The 21,240-nt window shown below is 45.9% G+C and overlaps 1 pseudogene; it reads right to left on the bottom strand.

Annotated features, from left to right (window-relative positions):
- Positions 1-18,733: 18,733 nt before the first annotated feature.
- LOC116741331 lies at positions 18,734-19,722 on the bottom strand (annotated as a pseudogene).
- Between the last annotated feature and the right edge of the window lie 1,518 nt (positions 19,723-21,240).

Raw genomic sequence — 21,240 nt, 5'->3', positions numbered from 1 at the left:
TCAGACTATTTACATAGCGTTAGTTTTGGGTTTGAAACCAACTCTGTTCTCTTACAGTTGGATTAAGAAGCTGTGGAAATCTATCCTCCCCAGTGGACTTAAATGATGGTTAAAACTGATAGGAAATCCATTTGCGGCTCTGTGCACACTCCGAGATAACCACCGCACAACGTGGTCTGCCCTTGGGCTTGGGAAGCCTTAGATTTCTCCAACCCCCTCCCCGCTGTCAGTTTGGTTCTGCCCTGAACTCACTGTGCAACCTTGGGCAAATGGCTCCATTTCTCTGGTCGTTCATTTCCACCAAGCTCCTTACAAGGTTGTGATGACGGACAGAGGAGAGGTATTCAAAAATATTTAGAAAAGTTAGAATTTGTTTATCAAATTATATAATTACATATAAGGATTATGCAAAAAACTGTATATATATATATAAAACATCTCTTGCTACTAAGCAGAGAGACAGACAGGTAAGTGGAGGTTGTAAAAGCATTTTCAAAACTATAAGGTCACACACAAGCGCAAGACACTGCAGAGATCACCACTTCTAACAGTGAAGCTGGCCTTGTGGCTGGTGGTGTTTTTATCTTGAGGAAAGCCTAGACTGTTTTGCCCACTACGATTTACTGAATATGCTAGTGGAGATAAGGCTTGAGTGGTGACTCTGAGCTGGAGCTTGCACGCCTGGGTTAGGTTAAGGTTAAGGTTAGGTTAGTTTAGGTTAAGACATGGCTCTTACCATCCTCTTCTTTCATGTTTCTTATCCTCATTCTCCCTCCCCTTCGGTTTCTTTTTTTAATTTGTTCTTCCTATAGAAGTAACACTTGCTCTTTGCAGAATATCTAGAAAGTTCATAAAATATTAAAGAAACAGAGAAAAATGCATAATTCCATCCCCTTGAGGCAACCCCTAGACTATTTGCTATTTTCTTCCTTTTGTTGTTGTCGTTACTGGTTTTTTGTTTTTGTTTTGTTTTTTTTTTTTTGCCGTACGCGGGCCTCTCACTGTTGTGGCCTCTCCCGTTGCGGAGCACAGGCTCTGGACCTGCAGGCTCAGCGGCCATGGCTTACGGGCCCAGCCGCTCCGTGGCACGTGGGATCTTCCCGGACCGGGGCACGAACCCGTGTCCCCTGCATCGGCAGGTGGACTCTCAACCACTGCGCCACCAGGGAAGCCCTGTTGTTACTGTTTTTAAACTATGCATTTTGAAAACATCATTGAGAGCCTACTGTTTATGAAATTTTGGTATCCCGCTCATCCTTATTTCTGACTCTACCATAGTAGAACCTTGATGATCTTTAGGGGTGGATCTCAGGACCTTCTTGAATCCCCATTTTGGTAATACTTGTAGAGAGTATGATTTCCCCAATAAAACTTCTCGCTCTATTTCAGCAGCTGTTGACTATCTGTTCAGGGTTACTTTCTACTACTTTGCATGAACTAGCACACACGTGACAGGAACTGCATTGTACTGTGGCCTGTTGACGGGGCTCCACCGCTAACTATGGAATCAGATCCCATGACCTAGTCCCCCCGCTACTTGAAACTCCAATTCACATGACCAGAAAGAACAAATGACTCTATGTCTTGGGCTTTCAGGATCACTTGTGAACAGTTTTAACCTCAGATATTCCACTGTGACCGTCAAGGGTGCCCTGATCCCCACACCGTTGCATAGGAGGGGCAGTTCAAGTTTCTCATCTTCTCCCAGGTGGAGTTGGGAGAATTGGAGCCTTGGAGAATCACCTCACTTAGCCTCATGGCCATCCAGGGAGGGGGAACCCACAGCACAAGTCATTATTTTCCAGCTGGTGAAAGGGGTTGAGGTGGGGATAACAGCACCGTGACTGTAAACTACACACCTGAATCTCTCATCAGGGCCCAGTAGAGGTTCCTTATCAAATGGTCACTGGAAAAATGCAAATGGTGACCTCTCCCCTGTGCCCTTGAGCTTATCCTGAGTGGAATCAGAATTGTCTCCTTCCATCACTCAAGCGCATGACTTCACGCCAGGGCCTCCTTTTCTGAACACATTGAAACCATTATCCTCCTGGGTGATCCCTGTTTTTCTACATTTGTGGTTTCGAGGGAGCTGATAGCGTCATCCCCCATTGTCTCAGGCCTTTTGGAGTCCATATTAAGTAACTCCTAGGTGGCCCTGTAGAGGCGGCTTACACATTGCAAGTGAGAGAATGACATGAAAGTGGCTTTAGGGAAAAAAGAGCAAAGTCAAATCAGTAAGTTTGGGCTTGGGTTTCAGGAGTCCCCGTATCACAGAAAGGACCGTGGCCTCCACTGCTTTCCTCTGATTACAGTCTACTGGTTTAATTGAAGGGAGGGAGGCAGTCTCATCCTTCAGAAAAAGAGATTCTAGGGATGGCCAGATTTTCCAAAATCTTTCCGCAGGAAAGTGTCAGTCACTCTCTTGCTCAAACATGGCTCCTTGTTAATTTCCAGGATCACATCAAATCTCCAGATATCAATATTCAATATTTTGATCCCTCCATGACTGCCCTTAATTTATGCTTCCGGTTTTATTTCCTTTTTCTCCATCCCTCTTAGTAGATTACACAGTCCTGCCACTGTGTGCCACTGACTAACACCTCCCAACTCTTGCTCAAGTGCTTCCACTCTGCCGGTAGTGGCTTCTCTATTTTCTTTTCAGGGTCACTTCCCACTGTTTACCTAATCTGTAACTGTTAACAAAAGAGCATTCCCTTAGATCAGAGGTTATGAACAGGCAGGCTGTTGGCTGATTCAACCAGCAGGTTACATGACTTGTTTGGCTCTTCATAGGGCTTTATGAATTTGAGCCAACTTTTTTTTTTTTAATTTTTATTTATTTATTTTGCGGTACGCGGGCCTCTCACTGTTGTGGCCTCTCCCATTGTGGAGCACAGGCTCCGGACGCGCAGGCTCAGCGGCCATGGCTCATGGGCCCAGCCGCTCCGCGGCATGTGGGATCTTCCCGGACCGGGGCACGAACCCGTGTCCCCTGCATCGGCAGGCGGACTAAACCACTGCGCCACCAGGGAAGCCTGAGCCAACATTTTAAAAACGAGGAGATTTTACATAACAACCTACCTTTTGACTTAACTTGAAGAATGATACGCTTGCAATACCGTGCCCACGTTTGTGCACGGTGGTAGCTGTGGTTGCAGAGAAGCTCCTGGCCCCTGTTGACAGGTCACAGACTCTCCAGCTGTCCCAGTCCCTGCCACTCACTGACAATCTGTACCTGTGCTTCCACTTGCTTCTGCTTCTCGCATTCATATTCCCTGTCTGGACTCTGTAGGCATTCGTATTTGCAATTCCTGCTTTAAATGAAACAATAACAATTTAAAAATAATTAAGACACACTCAGGAAGTCTTCTAAAGCGCTACTCAACACATGAACATGCTGCCTAGAACATGACATTGCAGAGCTGGAGGGGATGTCTAGGTTGTGATCTGGTGAAAGTCTAAATCTCCCCATTCTGGTTGAGGCCCATGAGCACATATGTGGGCAGACTGTGAGGGTGAGACGGGGAATGTGGAAACAGAGAGGGCTCCAGGGTGGTGCCCAGTGTGGACAAGATTTGTCCAGCCTAGAAGGAGACCTAATGAAGGGCCGGCCCTAGGTTCCATGGTCTGTTGTAACAATGGACAAGGTTGTACTTCAGTGAGGGAGGCACTGGACTTTCATTCAAAGTGACTGTTATACCATGTCCTGGGCAACAAGAAATCAAGATGATGACTGGAGGCTTTTCTTGGTCAAAAGACAAATGGAACTAAAAGGGAAGAAACTGGACAAGGTGTTCCCTTGTTCTTTTCAGCCCTCTTGGCAAAAGCAGAGATGGCAGACAAGCTTTATCTTTATGCCTGTGCCGACTGATTGGTACTGGCTGTCTAGAAAGCTGTGTTGAGAAAGATTCTCAGATAGTGGGCTCAACATTTGGATAAAATGCTGTGATTGATTAGTGATGTCTACTAAGAGCATTGAATTGGAAGTAGCGAAATGCATGCCACACGTTTGTATCCTTGGGTGAGTGAGTGTATTTTGTTGTCAGCAAAGTACTTCATGACCTCTGTGGAGACAGAACATTTTACTATAGAATGTGATGACAGTTACTCTGCATTTTTTGTACTTCTTTCTTTTTTTGTTTTTCCTTAGGATTCCAAAGTTTTTTAAAAAAAAACATTTAAAAATATTTATTTATTTATTTTGGCCGCGCTGGGTCTTAGCTGCAGCACGCGGGATCTTCATTGTGGCATGTGGGATGTTTAGTTGCGGCACACGGACTCTTAGTTGCAGCATGCACGTGGTATCTAGTTCCCCGACTGGGGATTGAACCCGGGCCCCCTGCATTGGGAGCGTGGAGTCTTACCCACGGGACCACCAGGGAACTCCCCCAAAGGTTTTTATTTGTTTTCTTTTTCTTTTTTTTTGCGGTATGCGGGCCTCTCACTGTTGTGGCCTCTCCCGTTGCGGAGCACAGGCCCCAGATGCACAGGCTCAGCGGCCATGGCTCACAGGCCCAGCCGCTCTGCAGCATGTGGGATCTTCCCGGACTGGGGCACAAACCCGTGTCCCCTGCATTGACAGGTGGACCGTCAACCACTGCGCCACCAGGGAAGCCCATATTTGTTTTCTTTTTAAGTGAAAATGCCATGTGTTTTGGCTGTGCTGAAAGGAACTAAAGAGAACTAACCTTTTTTTGACAACTCTTGGCCTGAGAGTTAAAAGGGGGAGGCCCCTGCTGGTGCTGGGGGCAGGGATGACACAGGCGTTGGGAGCCCAGAGCTGTGGGCGAGGCTGCTTGTGTTCTGAGACCCTCCTTCCTTTTGCTCCTGCTCAAGCCAGGAGGTTTCTGGTTTTTATTTAAGGGAAGTCATTTCGTTGTTATACCTTGTATCCAACCACTGTTAGCCAATAGCTGTCCCCATTTTGGGGGTCTCACCCCTTCACCTCCCTCTGCTTCCTGCCCTCGTCTTCATAAAAGCTCAAACGCAGAGGCTCCAGGTCTTGACATCTCAGAGGCAGCCATGGCCCAGAGTCCTGAAGAGCGGGCCTCACTCAAAGGCTGGTACTTTAGCCTGTGACTTGCCTCGTGGGTGTGACAACCTTCAAGAGGCCTCAGGACACATCTTTTCAGGCATTCTCCTGGATGGCCTTTTCTGGTGGCTTTGTTCACAAGATGCCTTCAGAGAGCATCATGGGGTGTGGGGGAGAAGCAGGAAGGGACTAGGGGGGTGCTTACTGTGGATTCTCACCAGCACGCCTGGAGGAAGCGATTTGTTTTGTTTTGTGTTTTTTTTTTTTTTGCTGTACGCGGGCCTCTCACTGCTGTGGCCTCTCCTGTTGCAGAGCACAGGCTCCGGACATGCAGGCTCAGTGGCCACAGCTCACGGGCCCAGCCGCTCCACGGCATGTGGGATCCTCCCGGACAGGGGCACAAACCCGTGTACGATGCTCTCAACCACTGCGCCACCAGGGAAGCCCGGAAGCGGTTTTATGTATCAGAGCCGAGGTGGCAACTTTCTCTCCCCACTTAGGGAGGTTCGGAGGGGATGTGGTGGAATAGATGGTAACGCAGGCTTCCTTTGGAAGAGCCCCAGATAATTCTTGTGGACGCCCTCTTAATTTCTCTCTTTCCGTCTGTTGGAGTCTAGAATTTCTCCCCAAGAGCCATTCCTTTAAAATAACTCCAGGGCTTCCCTGGTGGCACAATGGTTGAGAATCTGCCTGCTAATGCAGGGGGCACGGGTTCGAGCCCTGGTCTGGGAGGATCCCACATGCCGCGGAGCGACTAGGCCCGTGAGCCACAACTACTGAACCTGCGCGTCTGGAGCCTGTGCTCCGCGACCGTGAGAGGCCCACGCACTGCGATGAAGAGTGGCCTCCGCTCGCTCCAACTAGAGAAAGCCCTCGCACAGAAACGAAGACCCAACACAGCCAAAAATAAATAACTTTTTTTAAAAAAAATTTTATTTAACTCCAGTACTCACCCTTTAAAAGGCACTAAGGTCCATGGGGCAGATGTTCTTTTAAAATGCCTGGGATATGAGGTGAATACAACACTAGTCCAGGACTGGAGAGTCCTAGACTGAGTTTTGACTCTGCCTCCAGGTAATCTGAGTCCTCCCTTGGGTTTCAGTTCCCTCACCTGTGCGGTGGGAGAATGGAGTTCAGGGATCCTGATGCCACCTGCCTTTCTCTCTGTGTAGAATTAATTCTAAACCCTCCCACTCAGGGCGACAGGGGAAATCCCTATGCACCTTCCTCTTCTCCCGCAGCCGTCAGCTTCCAGTACTTTCCACAGCTGAAAGTCAATGGGAATATCACAGGCAGCCTCTTGAAAGAGGAAAATGTCACAGAAAGTCGGCATGCCCCCCCCCACCGCCCCGCCCCGAGTGGGTGGTGAATGTGAGTGTGTGGGGCAGGAGGCAGATGTTTGAAATAAGAGCCGGGGCTGTCGGGGCTGGAGAAGGGGTGAAGAACAGGCTGTGTTAAGCACTGCAGGGCCCTAAGCCCTCAAAAGCTCATGTCACCCCCTGTCCTATTTGTAATTCAAATAGAAATACTAAACAGCAAAATAGGTATCAAGAATCCAACGTAGTTTTGAATTTTTAATGCTCTTTTGGAAATATAAAATAACAAATTCTTTCAGAACTCTCTCCCAGGGTGGTGCGGTGATGGAGGATGCTTGTGCTTTGCCAAGGTCATTATCACAGCCCTGGCCTCCCCCACACCTGGTGAGGAGTCACCTCCCTTTCTTGGTCACCGCATCCATATCTGACCCTGAAACAAGTCACGTCTCCCTGGTGTCTCCGTTTGCAAAACAAAGAGTTTGGAATAAAGTTTCTCTAAAAACACTTCATAGAGTCGACATTTTATCACTTCACAAATAAATCTGGTGCTTTGTTTTGTTTTTAAAAGTCTACCTATTGAGGAGTCTGCGCTAAAGCAAACATAAACAACAACAAAGCCCTGCAGTGTTTTGTTTTGTTTTTTACATCTTTATTGGAGCATAATTGCTTTACAATAGTGTGTTAGTTTCTGCTGTATAACAAAGTGAATCAGCTAGATATATACATATATCCCCATATCTCCTCCCTCTTGCGTCTCCCTCCCACCCTCCCTATCCCACCCCTCTAGGTGGTCACAAAGCACCGAGCTGATCTCCCTGTGCTATGCGGCTGCTTCCCACTAGCTATCTGTTTTACGTTTGGTAGTGTATATATGTCCACGCCACTCTCTCACTTCGTCCCAGCTTACCCTTCCGTCTCCCCGTGTCCTCAAGTCCATTCTCTACGTCTGTGTCTTTATTCCCCCTGCAGTGTTTTGCGTGGGAAGCAATCTGGTTTTCTGCAAGCCTATCCTATCTGCCTAGGGTTGGGGGACTGAGGACCAGGAAGTGTGGTGAACAGTAATACTTTTGGGTGTTTTTCTTTTCTCCTTGCAAATGGATACACTTTGGGGTGGGGGAATGTGTGAGAACATATGGAACATTCCATTCTGGTGTCACCGGGCTCCTGTCCCACTACTATTAGAGGGATCTGGTAACAGTTAAAGCATTGTTCCAAGAGGCTTTTTGTCGCTTTCTTCTGCCTTTCAAAAAGCCCCCTTTTAACCTCCAAAAGTGGTGGGTTAAAGGGAGGGTCCTGAGGGAGAAGCTCACAGGCTTGGCCTGTTCCCTTGTCCCACTTTGGCCACCCCCCTCCCCTCTGTCTCAAGGCCAAAAGAGAGAAAGGTCTGCATTGGCTTCAAACAGAAAAGCTCTTTTCAGGGACGGGTGGGAGGGCAGGGTAGCTTCGGGGTAAGAGTGGCCGTTTTCCAACTTCTGAAACAACCTCCTGTGTTAGAAGAAAACATGAGCAACTGGAAGGAAGGAAAATGCGATTTTTATCAGATTTGTGAAAGCAGTAGAGGGTGGAGGTGGCGTGGATGCAGGGCTGATGGAACAGGGTGAGCATTTCCTCTTGGCTGGTTTCAGAGCCTCCTCTACACGGGCTGCTTCCACATTTTCAGGGAGGTTGCGAGTGATTGAAAGATGCAGGGAAATTGTGAGTTGGTTCGGCAGCTGGGGTGCTGTCCTCCGGGAAAGCCCCACTGGGCGCTGAGCCTGCTGCCTTCTCATCTCTTATGAATGTCACTTCCCTGAGGCACCATCTGGGTAAAGCCCTGGGGCCTCAAGGAAGGTGGTGCCCTCCCTGGGATGGTAAATTTCAGGGGTTTGAAAATATCTGAGAGAAGAGTCTCTTTCTCTTACTAGTTAGAAATAAAACCAAACCTTTTTTTCTGAAAGCAGACTATGGCTGGATATTTCTGGAGACCCTTGAGAAGGCAGAATAATTACATGGATAATTGCTCATAATTTAATGTTTAGTGAAAAAATAGGTTATAAAACATTAGGTATAGTATGATCCCAAATTTAGATTATATTAATACATAAACATACAGGTGTACATGTGTGTGCATGTGTGTGTATGTGTATGTGCTAACAGTTATTATCTCTGGGAGAAGAAACTGTTATGGACTGAATGTTTTTGTCCTCCTAAAATTCATATGTTGAAATCCTAACCCCACCAATGTGATGGAATTAGGAGGTGGGCCCTTTGGGAGGTGATTGGGTCATGGGGGTTTAACCCTCATGAATGGGATTAGTGCCCAGAGACCTCGCCCCCTTCCACCATGGGAGGACACAGCAAGACGGCCTTCTGTGAACCAGGAAGTCGCCCATCACCTGATATCGAATCTGCTAGTGCCTTGACCTTCGACTTCGCAGGCTCCCGAACTGTTAGAAATAAGCTTCTGTCATTTATAACCCACCCAGTCTCTGGTATTCTGTTACAGCAGCCCAAACTGACGAAAACAGGGATTATGGGTGATGTTTACTTCCAGTTTGTGCTTTCCTGTACTTCCCCAATCTTATACAATGAAATGAATTGCTCTCGCAATGTAAGCAGTGCCCGGAAATGTTAAGAATTTTGTCATCCTTGAGGCTTTGTGAGCTTTCTTTCCATGGGAGCATTTATAGGTTCTGGGTTTCCCTTCACACACCATAAGAGTGATGGACCTATTCCCTATCTGCCTTCAACATTATAAGGGCACCCGCCTCAGTCCATGGGATGTCCATGAAAGCGTTTCATCCTGGACACAAAATGCAAATGTTCCCCCAGGATCCTGCAGCCCTGCAACCCGGTGCCCGGGAGCCCTTAGTTTGTCAGCTGTCCCTGCCTTGCTTGCTTTTGGAGCTAATTCTTTTCAAGGTAAACTTGAATCGGCCCCCATCCTCACTCCTACTCTCTACCTCTGCCACCAGCTTTATATTTTAACGAATTTATTTGTTTTGGGTAAGCTCTGACAGTCTGAGGCAGGCTTGGAGCTGACACAGATACACGACCACCTGAGATTTTAGGGAGATCATTCTGTCCTGTGTTTCTCAAATTTTCTCCCTTACAGTAGCATATGTAAGTGGATTATGCCTCCTTCCTGGTCTTAAACATCCATAAAAACTTTGTGATGCTGTAATATTTCTGTGTGTGTTTTAATAAAAGCAAAAATAAGGTTTTATATTGCCGCCCTAAAAACTTAGCAGGGAAAATAAAAATTAAAGTTAAAAAAATAAACGAGAATAAAACTGGTGTCTCGGGAAGGATGGGTTGCTTGCCCTGTGCCTTTGGGTGTCCCTAGCTCCTGCCATATTCCTGCAAGGATAATGGTCCCTCGATATGAGAAACAAGGGTTTGGAGCTACTAAATTCTACCTGTAGGGTGTAGAAGACCTGGACAGGCCACTCCCTTCAGTGTTCCCTTTGCGGTTGTTAGAGAGAGGAAGACAGACCTTTCCTATCCTTCAGAAAGAAGTATCTGCAAAGAAGTTTCACTTAACAATATTGGCCAATTTTTATATAGCAAATCTTTGATGCATTATTTTGCTGATAGGATTTCTGTCTCTTTTCTCCATTTTAGTAAGGATTCCCTCCCAAAGTAGTCGGGAGCCATGCTAGAGGCAGGAAGTGAGGGAGACCAAAATAGGTCCTTCTGACATAGATCTAATTTAAACTTCTCATCCTGATGACCACGAAGCTGAGGTCCAGAGAGGGAAGTTAGGAGGAGACAGGCACTAAAATTCATTACCAGGGGCTGAGCACAGGACTGCATAGTCCTTTCCACACCATGCCTCATTAATCTTCACAACTCTGTGAGGAAGGGGTATCATCTCCACTTTTCAGATGAAAAAATGGAGGCTCAGAGAAGTCATTTAACTTCCTAAAGTCACGTAGACCATGAGCAAAGCTGAGACCTTCTCTCCAACTGACTTGACTGGAAAGCCAGGCATCTCTCCACCCATGTTGTGGCTCTTTAGCTCTACATGCTCACCATCTTCCTGGAGGTATGTCATAGGAGTTTGTAACATACATTTATCAGAGTGCTCATGTCTGGAAACAGTTACCTTTTAAAATAAATTGGGAGGAAGTTCTGTCACTCACCTGCTCATATGCTTTCTTGGGTAGAAATGAAAGGAAGGACAGGAGTGGGTGAGGAATATAGAGGCATGGAGGGTTGCAGGTGTGTGGTGTCATGAAGAATGTTCTGGAACATGCTGTTAATACATGCTGAGTGTTTAGGAATTATTGTCATATTTTACTTTCCTATGCATTAAAAAAGACACACACCTGTTTTCCAGTGGGAAAGTCATCTGTCATTCGGCTGTGGCAGAATACAGTTTAAGAACTGTGACAAACCACCGTGCTTTGGGGGAATCACAATTCAGGTTTCCCATTTTCCAGTCCAAAACTTGTGTAACATTGCCACTTTTAAGATTTGACCTGTGAGTGTTGACTTACATGATACTTTAACTGAGAAGAAGAATTTGGCCACCTCAGAGAACCCCAAAGGCTTTACCTAGGACCAGTGAAATAAACAGACCCAACCTTAAAGGTCTGCACTTTGCACATGTTTCTTCCTTAAGCCATTAATCCACGTAGCAAATGGTTATTGAGGAAATGCTTGTTAAATACTATTTTTTTAAATTTTATTTATTTATTTATTTTTGGCTGCATTGGGTCTTCGTTGCTGTGCACGGGCTTTCTCTAGTTGCGGCAAGCAGGGGCTACTCTTCATTGCAGTGTGAGGGCTTCTCACTGCGGTGGCTTCTCTTGTTGCAGAGCACAGGCTCTAGGCACGCGGGCTTCAGTAGTTGTGGCACACGGCTCAGTAGTTGTGGCGCACGGGCTTAGTTGCTCCACGGCATGTGGGATCTTCCCGGACCAGGGCTCGAACCCGTGTGCCCTGCATTGGCAGGCGGATTCTTAACCACTGTGCAACCAGGGAAGCCCTCGTTAAATACTTTCCAGATGTATGACTGAACATCTACTGTGTACTTAGGGAGGGGGTCTTCACCCACTTTAGGGATCTGTTGAAAGCTGTCCTTGTGGCAGACAAATGAACATCCTCAAAAATATTTACAGACGTTTTTAGAGGGTTATTGGACCTGCTGAAGTCTGCGCATTGAGGTCATAGACCCCAGGTGAAGAGCCCTTGATCTAAGGGCTCAACCTTGAATCAGACAGTTTCTGTTCTCGAGTCACTCGTAACCTGGGTAGTTACCGCTTAACCACGAATTTCTCAGCCCATTTCATTTCAGGATTGACAAGCACGATCTGGTAATGAAGTAAAATATGTTTCTCATTACAATTCTCACGGCACTGAGAGGAAAGCCATTCATGTTCAAGCTTTAAGAGAAAGGCTTCATGCCAAGTACCATGGGGGCACAAAGACATACCCCACACAGTCTCTGCCCCCGAGGAGTCCTTTATCTCCTAGGAAGTATGGACAGTGATACCGAAACATAGCAATTTCAAGGTCTGGTGAGTGGGACAGCTGATTAGCAGGGAGGGTGCCTGGTGGGCTCAGGTGAGAGGAGGGGAAGCTGAGGCCAAATCTCTGCTGAGGCCAAATCTCTGCAGTTCCTGTGATGGAGACTCAGAGCGGGGTTCCATGCAGGGTAAGTACTCAGATAATGTGGCTGTTAAATCTCACCCCTAGAGCCCAACATCCAATATTACTGGAAATAATTGCAGAGTGGGGGTGGGTATCATGGAGCCGGGGGACCTGGATAGGAATCCTGACTCTACCAGTCACTGCCTGGGTGTCCTCAGGCCAGTTCCTTAATTTCTCTGAGGCCCCATTTCCTCATAAGGTTACTGAAAAAAATTAGAAATAAGACATAATACAGTATATATTGGCTGCCTAACAGGTTAAGGTGTGTTAGTTTTCACCCCCTAGTAAGTCAGGAGCCAGGGTGATGTTAGCTCCTCTGACGTGGCCCCTTATCAACTCCTCCAAGTTGTCACGTCTGCCCAACTTCCCAGGCAGCCACTCATTCCTCCCAACCTATTTCACCAGACAGCTTTGGGAAGGAGCAGGACATCTGGAAACTGGAAGTTCAGTCCCAGTCCCCTCACTCACCAGTTTGTGAGTAGCTACTTAACACCTGTTCCTCAGTTTCCTCATCTGTAAAACGGGGATATGATATGTGAAGATTAAGTGAGAGACTACATGTTGCAAAAAATCAAGCCATTGTGAGTGATCCACAAAAATGCCTGTTGACACCATAATGATCTCACTGAGTCCGGGAGGAAGAGTAGGGACCAAGGCAAGGTCGCCTGGCTTGTCCTCTCTGAAGAGAAGATGGAAAAAGAGATCAGATGGAGCCTGGGGCTAATGATTTGGTGTATTCTCTTTCCTTGGGCTCATCAAAACAGAACCACAAGGGGGCCTTGAAAGGGAGAGAATGCATGTTTGCCCAGAGCCTGCTCTATGCCAGGCACCGAGGGAGGTGCTTTATATAAATGAGCTTATTTCATCCCGAGGTCAGCATGCTTATTGCATTTCAGAGATGATGCAACTGAAGCTTAGGAGACCCTTTCAAGAAACTTGTAATCAGGATTGCCCTTGAGTGTAACAGAAGATGGTTCGTTCAGAGGGAAAAAATGGAGATCAAAGACAGGTCAAGTGGAAGAGGAGAGAAGATGCAATCCTGAATCTTTCTGGCATCCTCTTTACAAAGACTTAGCATTTCGCAGAATACTAACATTTCAGAGCTAGAAAGGAGCATATGGAGATGATCTAGGTTAGATTCTCTTTTGTAAGGTGAGGTTCAGAACCTGTAGGGGACTTGCCCAAACTCATGGCTGCAGAGCAGAGGGGGTTAGACTATAATTTAACCCTCTGGGCCCTGAATCCAGCCTTGCTCCATTGCCCCATTACTCCATACTTCTGTGTGTGCCTGTGTGTCTGACTAGGAAAGGAAAAACCTGGAGAGAAAAATCTCTTTTGAGAGTATCACTCAAGTGAGAGGCTCAGGGATTCGCTGAAAACACATTAGACATTGCGGCATTGCTGAGATGATTGTCGGTAACACTTGGCAGGTTGCTTTTATGTCCGTAACTTGTCTTTCTGGGTCTTGTGTAAGCAGGGCAGGTTGGCTCTGGGACCCTTGGCATTCACATGAGCTAAGAATGCTTTACTACAACTACACTTTGCTACTTGAACGTTATTAGTTTTGAAAAATGCTGTCTGGTCTCAGACCTTGAGTTAAACTTGGAACTGATAGTCAGAGCAGTAAAATGCAGTAGAGATACAGTGAGCTGTGGACGAGACACACTGATTATTTGTTCAGCACATGTTTATGGAGCACCCGCACTTACGCTTGCTAAGCTCTTCTGTAGACCTTCCTCATGGAGGGAGAGGATCATAAATGACTAAGTAAAATACATAATAGTGATAAGGAGAAGGTGACAGGAATTTCTGGAGATGGGGAGTTCAGAGTAGGCCTCACTGAGAAAGGGACATTTGAACGAAGACTTGCAGGAGGCCGGAGAATGAGCCACAGCAGTGACTGGGGAGGAGTTGTTTCGGCCAGAGGGAAGAAGAAGCACAAAGTTCTAGAGACAGGAGCCTTCCTGGGAGATGGAGAACTAGCACAGAGGCCAGTGTGGCTGGATCAGTGCGTTAGGGAGAAGTCGTAGGACACGAGGTCAGAGTGGTTGGTACCAGGGGCCAGAGCATGGCAGGGACTTAGGGCTGGACCACAGTGACAGCAGCTCGGTGGGGAGAGATGGTGTGATACGGAATGTATTTTAAACATATCATCCAACGCCGTTTTAGTTAACAAATATGTGATGTGTGCTTTTAACATTCAAGGTAAATACAGCACAACTCTGAAGCGCTCACCATGAAGATGAAGCGATAAGAAAAGTAAAGAAATAGCTGCAATACGAGATTGTGTAAGAAGCCCCAAGGGGAGCAAATCACTAGGGGAAATCGTTCTTGTTCCGGGTCAGGGTCAGGGACATAGGCTTTATTGAAATATGTGAAAGGGCTAGCCCAGGAGGCAGCCCTGTTCTTAGGATAAATATTAGTTAATTCACTTGGGCCTGAAGGATGCTGCTTTGCCCTCATCTGCAGAAAGATGATAATAATGACTATTGTTCTTTGAATTTTCTTTTTTATTTCTCTTTTCCTTTCCTTTTTCTTTTTTGACTTTAAACAACAGAACTTTATTGTCTCCCAGTTCTGGAGGCTAGAATTCCATAATCAAGGTGTCAGCGGAGCCACGCTCCCTGTGACACTTGTAGGGGAGTACGAGTTCGCTTCTTTCTGGCTTCTGATGGTTTGCCAGAGGTCCTTGGCATTCCTTGGCTTGCGGTTGCCCCACTCAGATCTCTGCCTTTGTTGTCACATGGTGTTCTCCCTGTGTCTCTGTCTTCACGTGGCTGTCTTGCAATAGGACACCTGTCATCTTGGATTAATAGCCCACCCTACTCGAGTAGGACCTCATCCTAACTAATTACATCTGCAACACCCCTATTTCCTGATAAGGTCTCATTTTAATGTACCAGAAATCGTTAGGACTTCAACATATCTTTGCCGGCGGTGGTGGGGGGACACAACACACTTCTACCCATAACACCAGCCTCATTTGATTATATTTCCTGTCAGGGCTTTTTACAGTAAACTAGCTTTTTTTTGCTGTCGTTCATTAAGATTTTATCAATTAATCCTCACACAAATTCCTTGAGGTGGGCCATTATCATCTCTCTTTTGCAGATAGGAAACTTGCTGAAGATCACACAACTTGAAGGATTTGGAGGCAGGGTTTGAACCTAGGCAGCTGACTCCCAGGTCTGTCCACTCATGGGGTTACTGTGAAGAGGAAAGGAGTTATAGAATACACCGGGGAGTAGTGGCCTCAAGCCAATGGTTCTTATGACAATAAAGTCATTAAACAAATACCAAGCACCTGCTGTATATTAGACTCTCTGTTGTGCTAGAAGACATGTGAGCCCAAGTAGACTCGGTCAGAGTGGACCTGCAGTCCATGGAAGACAGACACGAATCCAATAACCACACAAATGGATGTGGTTAAGTACAAACTGAGGTTGGTGCTCTGAAGAAAACTGACCCAGTTTTAAGAACATTGAACCGGGAACTGGCCAAGATTGAGGGAGAGGGATGCCTCAAAATAATATGATAATTATTAGGAATGAGGGAGTGACTTGGGTGGGATTCAGTGTAAGTGTCTGATAAGTAATCAGATAAATAAGTAACCCAGTGTTCTTTCCATACCATGGGCTGTGGCACAGCAGTGAATTGTGAAATCAATTTGGTGGCTGCAACTGGCATTTTAAAAATAAAATGGAATAGCATCAAACATCAGAGGCATTGTCCATAGGAAGAGAGGTTGTGAAACTTTCAGTTATACAGTGTATGTGTGTGTTGAGTGTGACCTGAGTCCTTATGTAAAATATATTTCGTAATGTGTTATCTCAAAGAAGTTAGAGAAACATTAGATGAGCTTTTGTGATCGGGTGGGGTCCTCAGTTTGAATCTCAGCCCTGCTTTACCTTCCTGGGGTCACTTTGGGCAGCTTATTTAATTGCTCCAAGCTGTCTCCTCTCCTGAAATGGAAGAGCATCTCTCCGATCGGTTGCAGGCAAAGAATGAGTCACTGCCTGGCGAGTGTCTAGAACAAGGCCCTCTCCCTTTCCACAGTGGCTTGGTCATGTTCAGAAGATGCTCACCTAGCTACGGCAGCCCCCCGCCCCCCACTTCCTCACACCTGCATCCTTTTTAGACAGTGAGCACCCAGGGCCCCTTGCACCACGAAGCAACCTCTCTTTGTGCCCCACGTCACAACTCCTTGCCCGGCCCCCCAGCTTTGGGCGGTGGTGGTGGACACTTCTTTGCCCATTGTCAGTGTCAGGGCTTTCTCTGTAGCTGAGGAAGCCTGCTCAGCCCACGTGTAGGTATAGCCTGGAGCTGGGGGCCCTTAGTGTCGCTGGAGAAACCCTCAACCATGAGGAGAGTGGCTGACAGGTAAATGCCTCAGTCTCCAGTCCTTCAGACTCACATCCTATAACGTCCCTGGGGGGGACTGGGCTCCGTTTCCCAAGGCGGTAACCAGCTCCATAATGTACCCTTAACTGACTTTCTCCCTGCTGGTCTCACTTTCCTATGTCCCTCATCCGGCTTCCTGGGATCTTTTCCCAAGAAATTACTTGCTCCCAAGTGCTTCTTTCAGGCTTTACTTCCAGGGAACCATTTGAAGTCAGGCCAGCACCTAAATAGGCTCAGGTAACTTTTCTCAACAGCTCCCAGTTAAGGAAATTCCATCCCACCTGCTTGCTGGCTCTCACTTCCCTGGACTAATGAAAACTCAAAAGGCGGGGACAAGGAAAACCCAGAGAATCCACACTATATGTTGATTTTGGGCAGCCGTCTCAGTTTGAGTCTGAGTTCGGGCCAGGTTGATTCATGCCTGACATTCTTTTGCGTTCTGGAGGACTCACAGCGAGAAGTATTAATTAATCGCATCATAACAAATACATGAAAATAATGACAGTTGTCATTTAGTGAGCAACTTGTTCCATTAATCTTAAATGTTCTATTTCAACTTCTAGTAATTTTTATTAGAAATTTAAATGTAATATTTAAATTTTAATTTCTTTTTTAACAGCCTTCTTAAGATGTAACTCACATACCATACAATTCACCCATTTGAAGTGTACAATTCAATGGTTTTTAGTAAATTTACAGAGCTGTTCAGCCATCACCACAGTCAGTTTTAGAAGATTTTCATCATCACCCAAAATAATCCTTTATCCATTAGCAGTCCTTCCTTCCTTCTCCCAAACATCCCCGCCCCCCCCAACCCCGGGCAACCACTAATCTATTTTCTATCTCCATGGATTTGCCTACTCTGGACAATTCATACAAACAGAATCATTTGTGGTCATTTGTGTTTGGCTTCTTTTTCTCTGTAGAGTATTATCAAGGTTCATCGAAGTTGTAGCGCGTATCAGTATTTGATTTCTTTTTATTACCAAATAACATTTTATTGTATGGACGTACCATGTATCTATTACTTTTTTTTTAATCGTCATAATCAACTTTTATTGATTTTACATAAACAGCTTAGAGGATGCCTTTGGAAACCATGTTTTCCCAACATATTTATGTTACAACACACGACATTTCTTTATGAAAGTATTTGTTAAATCTTTTTGCAGAGGGAGTGGGGGAAAATGAAGAAAGAGGAGGGGAAATAAGATTTCAAAACTAATCTTCAGTGATAGGCCTAAATATTTGGCAATTGTTTCCTTTTATAGAAAATCACCGGATTGTAACTTTGAAACATCCCAAAAGTACAGTGCATCAATTTAATTAAAAAACCAGTGTGTCTAATATATTCTTTGGGCATCAAATTTCCCTTTCTAAATATAATCAGGGTCATACGATTTTACACTTACTAAATAATGGTTGAAAACAATAACCATCAAAATCTTTAAATAATCCCAAATCTGGATTAAATCATGGTAGTATTAATATTTTCTAAAATTCCATCAGTAAAATGTAACAGTTGACAATGTCTCCAGAGAATAAGTTTTCTATGTGTAGGAAGACGATAATCTTATGTAACACCTGCTATTAATCAGGTCGCTGAGCTACTAATACATTATATCACGATTTATTTTCACACTGATTTTTCCACTTCAACAAAGTACAAGTAGTTGTTATCATACCAATTCCGAGTACTTAATCATTCCTGAAACAAGGAACCATCTTCATATTCGTACTTCTTTGTTATGGTGTTTAGTTTGATATCATTAAGCACAATGAATTTTACTTAATGAATATGGATGAATTAAGGCAAAAGGACATAACCTAGTCCCCTCAATAATTTATCCTCTACCTTTTAAAAAACTGTTGTTGAGGCTATACAAATTACAGATTTACTGGCTGGAAAGACACAGCTTCTCCCTTAGACCAACATTCAGTATTTTGAGCACGAGGTTAAAGTCATGGTGTTCACGGCAGGTTCCCTTGTTCTACCATTGTGGTCGTTCCTCACCTGTACCCACAATACTGATTTTCAAACGATACTGTTCACTTGCTATGCGTCCTGGCTGTAGATTATTTTCCTTGTTTAAAAATATTTAATAATTGGGCAATAATCTCCTCAGTCTTTGTAAGCTCTCCATTGAATAATTTTTCATTTTTACAACCACTTACCGCATGGCTGTTGCGGTTTTCTTCTGTCATCTTCTTCACATGATTAAGTGGTCTGTTCCCTTCAAAGGAGGAGGGATTTTTGAATGAGCCTCCAATTCTATCCCACAATGTGAAATACTGTCCATAGTTATAGTCAAAGGGCATGTGGTGGTCTGTGTGATGAGCTGAGCCATTAATAAATGGCCTGAAAATACGGGGAGCACGAAAGTCACCATCATGAATAGAAATTGTCCAGATATTGACCAAGACGTACAAACCTAAATGAACTACCTTGTGTAATGGGAAGATAAATGGGTATATGTGGTAAGGTAGACCCTGAAGGAAGCCATCCAGAGGATGAAAAGCATGACTTGCAAATGGAGTTGGGATCTTCCAGATATGATGAGGTTTGTGTAAGCGCTTATATACAAGTCTATGATGAAGGGCTCTGTGAATCCAGTAGATCGGCATGTCAGTGAAAAAGAGAAAGGACAGTACACGAGCAATGAATCAAAGCCAGCCGTATGGAAACTCCTCTATGCTGTCACGTAGTTTGCTGTAACCTCTCACCTCTAGCAGGAGCACTGAGACCGTGGGGATGCTTATCTGTGGCATTGACTGGACAGAATGCATAATCTCTTGACAGACTTGGTTCTTTAAAAATTGTGGGTGTTGGGCTTCCCTGGTGGCTCAGTGGTTGAGAATCTGCCTGCCAATTCAGGGGACATGGGTTCGAGCCCTGGTCTGGGAAGATCCCACATGCCGCGGAGCGACTAGGCCCGTGAGTCACAACTACTGAGCCTGCGCGTCTGGAGCCTGTGCTCCGCACCAAGAGAGGCCGCGATAGTGAGAGGCCCGTACACCGCGATGAAGAGTGGCCCCCACTAGCTGCAACTAGAGAAAGCCCTCACACAGAAACGAAGACCCAACACAGGAAGGAAGGAAGGGAGGGAGGGAGGGAGGGAGGGAGGAAGGAAGGAAGGAAGGAAGGAAGGAAGGAAGGAAGGAAGGAAGGAAGGAGTTCCTTTAAAAAAAAAAAAAGAAACAAAGGATATAAGCACCGAGATTTGTTATAATCAGGAGACTGACAGCTTGTCGGAAGATGCTGTCCTCTGGCCATGTGGCTGGATATATGTACGGTGTAAAAAAATAATAATCGGCAGCCTTGAGTACAAGCTCCATCTTAGCCCCTAGAAAGCGTCCGCCGCCCGCTGCCGATTTGGTTCCTCTGGGGCCCCGGCTGCTCCAGCTACTCTCTATTACTTTTTGATTGTCTCTTTTCTTCACTGTAGTACTCCTAACACCTAGAACAGTGCCTGCCACAAAAACTGGTGGATAAATATATATGAGATATATGAATGAGTAATCGGTGAGAGATCTCACAGTAGGAATGAAACTTAGTCCAAAAACTAAGCTGTGAAAGAGGTATACGTTTCTTTATTTCTCTATAACTAAGTTAAATTCCTATTTTGAGAACCATCGTGTGCAATTTGGGGTCTCCTCGCCTGAGAATACATCTGTCTCCAGGATCATCCCCTACCCACACTGGCATCTTCTGAGACAGCCTCATTCCCCAAGATTGCAGGTATAGGAGTCCATCAGGCAGGAGGCAGCTAGCTTATCTCCTTTTCCAGCAGGGATTCTCCTTGAAACTTCCCTGCCTCCCAGTGTGCAGGGGTCGCTGCCAGGCAAGGCTGAGGGATAGCTGTGAGGCTGTCTGAGATCCTCTCTGCCTGGACACACAGCTGGTGGCTCCTTCTCTGGAGTCCTGCAACCTACCCAGGTGTTGCAGACTGACAGAGGACAATTGGATTGTTCCCAGTACTTGACTCTCGTTCTCATCCCCCGACTGCCCGCTTTTTTAGCTAGCTGTAGTGGGAAGAGCAGAGGCTTGATCCAATAGCCACAAGTTCAAATTCAGGTTCTTATCAACCTAGCTGTATGATCTTGGACAATTCCTTTCCCTCTCCTGAGCCTCACTTTCCTTACTGGTAGTGTTATGGGGGTAAACAGTATAATGCCTAGGTCCCCCCAAAGTCTACTGGCCCTCTTGTCCCTATGTGGTGAGGCTGTTCTGACCTCAACATAAAAACGAAGCAGTTTTGTACTTTGGATGATCACCACCCTGCCTACTCCTATCCTCACCCCCACTCACTCTACTTCAGCCTTCACGGTCGACTCAGCATTTCTCTAATGCTCCAAGCATGTTCCCATTCCAGAATCTTTGTGTTTTCTGTTTCTCTGCCTGGAATGCTCTTCTCCTAGACACCAGCAGGGCTAGCTCCCTCATTTCCCTTAGTTTTTGATGAAAACTCACTTCTTGCTGGAAGACTTCCTGGCCTGCCTCAACACCACTCCTCTTCCCCCTCACATACCACCCACCCTTGACCTAGGTTTGCCCCCAGCTTGTACCACTACCTAACATCTGCCATCCTTCTTCATCATGTGTCTTCCCCACCATAATGTCAGCTACAGGAGAACAGATTTTGATCAGTTGAGTTTGCTAGTGTAGCCCCAGCACCCAGAGAGAGTAGATCGGGGAAACTGCGTTTGCAAGATGTTGTGGGGCTTCCCTGGTGGCGCAGTGGTTGAGAGTCCTCCTGCCGATGCAGGGGACACGGGTTCGTGCCCCGGTCCGCGAAGATCCCACATGCCACGGAGTGGCTGGGCCCGTGAGCCATGCCCGCTGAGCCTGCGCAT

This window comes from Phocoena sinus, chromosome 16, assembly GCF_008692025.1.
Source record: "Phocoena sinus isolate mPhoSin1 chromosome 16, mPhoSin1.pri, whole genome shotgun sequence".
Lineage (NCBI taxonomy): Eukaryota > Metazoa > Chordata > Mammalia > Artiodactyla > Phocoenidae > Phocoena > Phocoena sinus.
The sequence above is the reverse complement of the archived record's forward strand: the minus strand, read 5'-3'. Positions and strand labels throughout refer to the sequence as shown.